Consider the following 7,876-nt stretch of genomic DNA (forward strand, 5'->3'; position numbering starts at 1 on the left):
AGAAAACTGGTAGTATTATAATAAAAGACATAAAACATTTTAATTGTGCTGTAAAATTGAAAAGACAAAAAAATCTTAAACAGAACTGATATTAAGTTGTACCACTTAAATATAAGAAAACTGAAAAAAAAATAAGAAAAAAAAACAAGAAAACTGGTAGTATTATAATAAAAGACATAAAACATTTTAATTGTGCTGTAAAATTGAAAAGACAAAAAAATTTTTAAAAGAACTGATATTAAGTTGTACCACTTAAATATAAGAAAACTGAAAAAAAATAAGAAAAACAAGAAAACTGGTAGTATTATAATATAAGACATAAAACATTTTAATTGTGCTGTAAAATTGAAAAGACAAAAAAATTTTAAACAGAACTGATATTAAGTTGTACCATTTAAATATATGTTGTAAATCCAAAACACTTTAGGAAATTTTTGTGATAAATATAAAGAATATTTACAGACATACAGAGAAGAAAATGTGAAAATGTTGTATGTCTCTAAAAGTCAATGGGACAAAAACTATGTCAAGAGAGAAAAAGAGCAAGTTGTGACAACTGTCGAAAACAATCATAGGGAAAGAATAAGTTGTTGCCTTTTTAAAAATTATATAAAATTGATTGATGCAATAGATGCTCCACTTAAAAGACATACATTCAATAAAGTGACTATCAAAACCTAACTACATTGTGTCCAAGAGTCTCAATATTGAATAAAAGAAATGTACTAAAATTGGTGAGATAAAACAAACGTGCCCAAATGTTAAGAATATGAGAACAGGCTTAGTGCCCAAAGCTCAGTGAGTAGGGTGCCTACACCAAAGGGGGCAGTTTCAAGCCCAGTCTGGGCCTGCTAAACAACAATGACAACTGCAACAAAAAAATAGCCAGGTGTTGTGGCAGGCACCTGTAATCACAGCTACTTGGGAGTTGGAGGCAAGAGAATTGCTCATGCCCAAGAGCTTGAGGTTGCTATGAGCTGTGGTACCATGGCACTGTACTGAAGGCAATATAGTAAGACTCTGTCTCAAAAAAAAAAAAAAAAAAAAAAAAGGATATGAAAGCAGAGGACATCACAATTATGGTAGGCACATCACATTTTATATTAAAAATATTATATTTTTAAAAACATACTTTCAATACTGTCACAAGAGACAAAGGACATTAAATAATAAAATTGTCTTGTACTTGGTAGTATAAATAATGTGTGTGTGTGTATCTTTCTCTTGAATTGAAAGTCACAGAGATGTAAAGAAGACATTGAATTTCAGCAAGAAATAAAAAGTCATATAATAGGATACTTCAACATTCTACTTTCAGTAATAAATACATCCAGTCAGATTATTAATAAAAAAAAAATTTGAAAATACTATAAAGCAATTAGGCTTAACAGGGGTATAAAGACATAGAATATCCGAATATAAAATCGTCTCAATACCTCATAAAACATGTGCCTGGATATACTACCTGTTCTGTCACAAATATGATTTAAGCAATTATAAAAATTAAAATTCTATACACTTTCATTTCTGACCAAAATGGAATAGAAGTATATATCAATTAGAAAGAATATAAAAATATCCACAAATATGTGGAAATAAACAAACTCTTGTTCAAGCATTAGAAGATTGATTTATTTATTTGAAGGGTATCATAGTTTATTTTTAAAAATTGTACCACATTGATCTTGATGACCAGCATAACCATGATAATGGCTTTTCTCTTGGGTATGAACATTGCAGTATCTTGTATACTGAAATGTTTCAATAGGACCAAGAACGTTAAAGAATAAAGACCTTAGATGAAAATGAACACTAATAATTCTGGTGTCCACCCTCATAGAATGAAAACCCCTTAGGAAGCATTGTAATGTTACCCAGTTATGAAGAACAAAAGTTCTCTTAGAAGTAGGCAGCATGGACTCATACTTCCTTGCACTGTCATCTTTAGTTTTATAACTTAAGTTATGTTCACCCTGGCTAAAGTACAATCATACAAAAAACTGCAGATAATTTCCATGCTATCATTGCACAAGTTTACTAATTTTACTTTTAAAAAGTAATCAAACCATCATCAAAATAAAGAGGCAAATAAAAGTGACTTCCAAATCATTTGAAAAACATAGTGCCTATTTGTCCAATACAGACTCAAACTTAAATGCTACATTAAAAATTTCCAAACTTCTGCAATAAAATTAACATTTATATATGGGTTTTTTAATAGAATTGTATTTTGCAATCAATGAGAGAAAGTTACTTTTTAAACAGCAATATATTTGGTTACAATTCCACATATTTGTAGTAAATATAGAGTCACATGATGTTAAATCTGGCTCTAAGTAACCTAAAGTACAAAATTTTGACAAATATCAAAATTATGATAATCTTATCTTAAAAATTCAATCCATGATATTACATTTGAGAGAGTAAATGTGCTGTTGAGTAATTATTTCAATCACCTTTTCTTTTTATGACTATCTGCAAACAGACCATTTTTTAAATCATTATGACTCAACAATATTTCAAACTGACCTCTTTACTTCTGTTTCCATTTTAGTACCCAAGGATTTCTGAGGCAGCATTGAGTTTGACTTCATAAAAACAGTAGATACTTTGACCTTTCAGTGACAGCTTTTAAATCTGTAAACTCAATAATCACATTATTTAGCTCAGCAACTATAAAAACACTGAGATGCTGGCATTTAAAGCCAGAATCCCTTTGTGCTTTTTAAATTAAGCTGCTTTGGAATCTTTTTGGTACTTATCAACCATTTGTATTTCCCTTATAATAAGAAAAGAATATATTTAAAATAATTTTTAAGATTAACTGTTCTGGAAGGGTTTATCAATACTCTTTTTTAAAACACAGCATAAATCAATTACTCTTTTCTTTCAGTATTTGGAATAGTAGAGATTATATCTGGTCCCTCCTTAGATGAACCAACACTACTTTTCATCACGTAAAACACTGAAATTTACCGATACCTCTGAAAAGTTTTTGAGTAAATGAGTGAATCACAGTGGAATTTCAATCAGTTAACAGTGTAGATCCATTTAAAAAAAAAAAAAAAACCTCCTGAAGAAGTAAAACCAAGTGTATGTTGTCACTGATTCTATACTTTTCTCCCCTGATTGATAAGACTCCTCCTTCTCCATGTTGTAAGATTTGTTTGTTAATATCTTCACCAAGTTTTGGGGACACTGGCACAAAGAGGCTATGCTGCTGTAGCATCTAAGGGAATATAGTGGCACCATCTCTTCCTTAACGTGCTTCATATCCAAGATGAACACCGAGTCTCACTCCTCTGCATTCACCAGCATTTTACCAGGAGATAATACTTGCTGTGCAAATCAATGACAGCTGATCCTCCCACCCTATCCCCACTGCCAATATGAGGTTATCATCAGTTTGTCATTATATGCACTGGCCTTTCACTCTTTCAATTAGAAAAGTTGTATTGCAGGCCCAGATTCGCTTGCTATTGCTGTTCACATCCCGTGGGCAGCACTGGAGGAATCCTCTACTCCATGTGGGCCCAGAACTGCTTGCTAGAGCCACACACAACTCAAAGGTGGCAGAGGAGGAGTCCCCTGCTCCAGGCAGGCCCAGAACTGTTTACTAGAACCACATGTGTCCTGCTGGCGGCAGTGGAGGATTTCCTCACTCCAGCCTCCTGCACCGAGCAGGCCCAGATCTGCTTGCTAGTGTCATGTGCATCCTGTGGGCAGCAATGGATGGGTCCTTTGCTCCGGGTGGGTCCAGAATTGCTTGCTAGAGCCACACATGTCCTGCAGGTGGCAGTGGAGGAGTTCCCCATTCCAGGCACCTGTGCAGGGTAAGCCTAGAACTTCCAGAGCTGTACACTCCCAGCATCCCTGGCTAGCCACCTGAGAACTACGAGAGGATGGTCAGCTGAGAGGGAACCACACTAGAATGGCAGTACAACAAGGTGAAGACCAACAGCGACAGCAGTGGTAACAAAAGGCCCACACTACTGAGCTCTTCCGGACAGACATGCTCTGCCTCTCTGGGCAACAAGAGTAAGCCAGCATTTTCTCTGGTGGAGGCCACTGACTGAACAGTTCCGGTACTGTCTCCACACAGTGTAAATCAGCATGGGGTGGAATCAGTGAAATAACTCTGGTAATTTGAATAAGCAGAGTAGATCAACTCCCCCAAGGAAAGATGGGGCAGATGCAATTGAAGATCCAATTGATAAACAGATGGCTAAGATGTCAGAAATCGAGTTCAGAATTTGGATAGCAAATAAGATTAACAGAATCAAAGAAAGGAGGGAATTAGAACTTCAAGAAATTATTCAAAAGATATCTCAAGAAATGATTCAAAAGATGTCTCAAGAATTCAAAGATTTCAAAGAAAAAATAACCAAAGATTTTGAAACACTGCAGCAAGAGGTTGCAGCCCTCAAAGATATGAAAAATACAGTAGAATCCCTCGGTAACAGAATGGAGCAGGCAGAAGAAAAGATCTCTGACATTTAAGACAAAGTTTCTGAACATGCCCAAGTGCTCATCCTTATGAAGAGAAATGGAGAGCAAAAATGGATCACTGTCTCAGAGAGCTACTGGATAAAACTAATATTCATCTTATAGGAATCCCTGAAGGCTACTAAGTGGCTTCACAAAGCACAGAGGCTCTACTTCATGAAATTATGAAAGAGAACTTTCCAGACATAACAAGAGATTCTGAAATTCAGATAGCAGAAATTTTCAGAATGCTAGCACGTCTCAACCTGAACAAGACATCCCCCAGGCACATCATAATTAACTTCACTAAAGTTAACATGAAAGACAAAATTCTGGAAGCAGCTAGACGTAAGAAAACCATAACCTACAAGGTGAAGAATATTAGAATGACTACATATTTCTCTGCTGAAACCCTTCAGGCTAGAAGTGGGTGGTCATTGACTTTTAACCTCCTAAAACAAAATAACTTTCAAGCCAGGATTCTGTATCCAGCTAAACTGAGTTTCATTTATGATGGAGAAATTAAATACTTAATGACATTCACACGTTGAAGAAATTTGCTATAACTAAACCAGCCCTCCAGGATATTCTCAGACTTATCCACAATCCTCCACCAAATAAGTAGACTCACACAGAAAAATTTATTTAAATTCCAAGCTCCACAGTGGTGAAAGGATTAAAGATGTCCACTGGACTTTCAAAAAACTTGATATCCAAAATTATACCAGGTTTATCAATATTCTCAATCAATGTTAATGGCTTAAATTGCCCTCTAAAGAGGCACAGGATGGCTGACTGGATACAAAAACTCAGGTCAGATATGTGCTGCATACAAGAATCCCATCTTACCCTATAAAACAAATATAGACTCAGGGTGAAGGGATGGTCATCTATATTCCAGGAAAATGGAAAGCAGAGAAAAGCAGGCATTGCAATTTTATTCACAGATACAATAGGCTTTAAACCAACAAAAGTAATCAAGGATAAAGATGGACACTTTATATTTGTTAAGGGTAATACTCAATATGATGAGATTTCAATCATCAATATTTATGCACCCAACCAGAATGCACCTCAATTTATAAGAGATGCTCTAATAGACATGAGAAACTTGATTTCTCCCAGCTCCATCATAGTTGGAGATTTAAATAATCCTTTGGCAGAGTTGGATAGATCCTCCAAGAAGAAGCTTAGCAAAGAAATTTTAGATTTAAACTTAATCATTCAGCATTTGGATTTAACGGACATCTACAGAACATTTCACCCTAACAAAACAGAATACACATTTTTCTCACCAGCCCACAGAAAATACTCCAAAATTAACCACATTTTAGGTCACAAGTCTAACCTCAGCAAATTTAAAAGAATATAAATTATTCCTTGCATTTTCTTAGACCATCATGGAATAAAAGTTGAACTCAGTAACAACTGGAATCTGCAGACTCATACAAAAACATGGAAGCTAAATAACCTTAGCTGAATGATAGGTAGGTCAGAAATGAGATCAAGATTAAAATTACCAAATTTTTGGAACAAAACGATAATGAAGATATGAGTTACCAGAACCTCTGGGATACTGCAAAGGCAGTCCTAAGAGAGACATTTACAGCACTGCAAGCCTTCCTCATGAAAACAGAAAGAGAAGAAGTTAACAACTTAATGGGACATCTCAAGCTACTGGAAAAGGAAGAAAACTCCAATCTGAAACCCTGAAGAAGAAAAGAAATAATCAAAATTAGAGCATAATTAAATTAAATTGAAAACAAAAGGACTATAGAACAGATCAATAAACCAAAAAGTTGGTTTTTTAAAAATGTCAATAAGATAGATAAACCTTGGGCCAACCTAACCAAGAAGAAAAGAGTAAAATCACTAATTTCATCAATCAGAAATGGTAAAGACAAAATAAAAACAGACCCTTTAGAAATTCAAACAATCCTTAATAAATATTACAAGAAAATTTATTCTCAGAAATATGACAATCTGAAGGAAACTGACCAATACTTAGAAGCATGCCACCTTCCAAGACTTGGCCAGAAGGAAGTGGAAATCAATAGGACTATATCAAGTTCTGAAATAGCATCAACTATACAAACTATCCCTAAAAAGAAAATCCTGGGACCAGATGGCTTCATGTCAGAATTCTACCAAACCTTTAATGAGGAACTAGCACCTATACTACTCAACCTTTTCTAAAACATAGAAAAAGACGGAATACTACCCAACACATTCTATGAAGCAAACATCACCTTGATACCCAAACCAGGAAAAGACCCAACAAGAAAAGAAAATTATAGACCAATATCACTAATCAATATTGATGTGAAAATATTCAACAAGATCCTAACCACATCCAGCAACACATCAAACAAATCATACACCACGACCAAGTGGGTTTTATCCCAGGATCTCAAGGATGGTTTGACATATGTAAATCTATAAATATAATTCATCACATAAACAAATTAAAAAAACAAAGACCATATGATTCTCTCAATTGATGTAGAAAAAGCATTTGATAATATCCAGCATCCTTTCATGATCAGAACACTCAAGAAAATTGGCATAGAAGGTACATTTCTCAAACTGATACAGGCCATCTACAGCAAATCCACAGCCAATATTGTACTAAATGGAGTCAAATTGAAATCATTTCCACTCAGATCTGGAACCAGGCAAGGTTGTCCATTTTCTCCATTGCTCTTTAACATTGTATTGGAAGTTTTAGCCATGGCAATTAGGGAAGAAAAGGCAATCAAGTGTATCCATATAGGATCAGAAGAGATTAAACTTTCACTCTTCACAGATAACATAATTGTATACCTGGAAAACACCAGGGATTCTACCATAAAACTCTTAGAAGGGATCAAGGAATACAGCAGTGTCTCAGGTTACAAAATCAACACTCATATCGGTAGCTTTTATATGTACCAACAACAGTCAAGCTGAAAAAACAGACAAGAACTCTATTCCATTTACACTAGTTACAAAGAAGAGGAAATATCTGGCAGTTTACCTAACAAAGGACATGAAAGACCTTTATAAAGAGAACTATGAAACTCTAAGAAAAGAAATAGCTTAAAAGGTAACACATGGAAAAACATACCATGCTCATGACTGGGAAGAATCAACAATGGACATTGTTAAAATGTCCATTCTACCCAAAGCAATATATAATTTTAATGCAATCCCTATTAAAGTTCCACGGTCATACTTTAAAGATCTTGAAAAAATAATACTTACTAGATTAAAGACTTAAACTTAAGGCATGAAACCTTAAAAGTACTAGAAGAAAGTGTAGGGAAAACACTTGAAGAAATCGGCCTGGGTGAACATTTTATGAAGAGGACACCCCGGGCAATTGAAGCAACATCAAAAATACACTATTGGG

Source organism: Otolemur garnettii, unplaced genomic scaffold (assembly GCF_000181295.1).
Source record: "Otolemur garnettii isolate 467f Iridium unplaced genomic scaffold, OtoGar3 scaffold00435, whole genome shotgun sequence".
Classification (NCBI taxonomy): domain Eukaryota; kingdom Metazoa; phylum Chordata; class Mammalia; order Primates; family Galagidae; genus Otolemur; species Otolemur garnettii.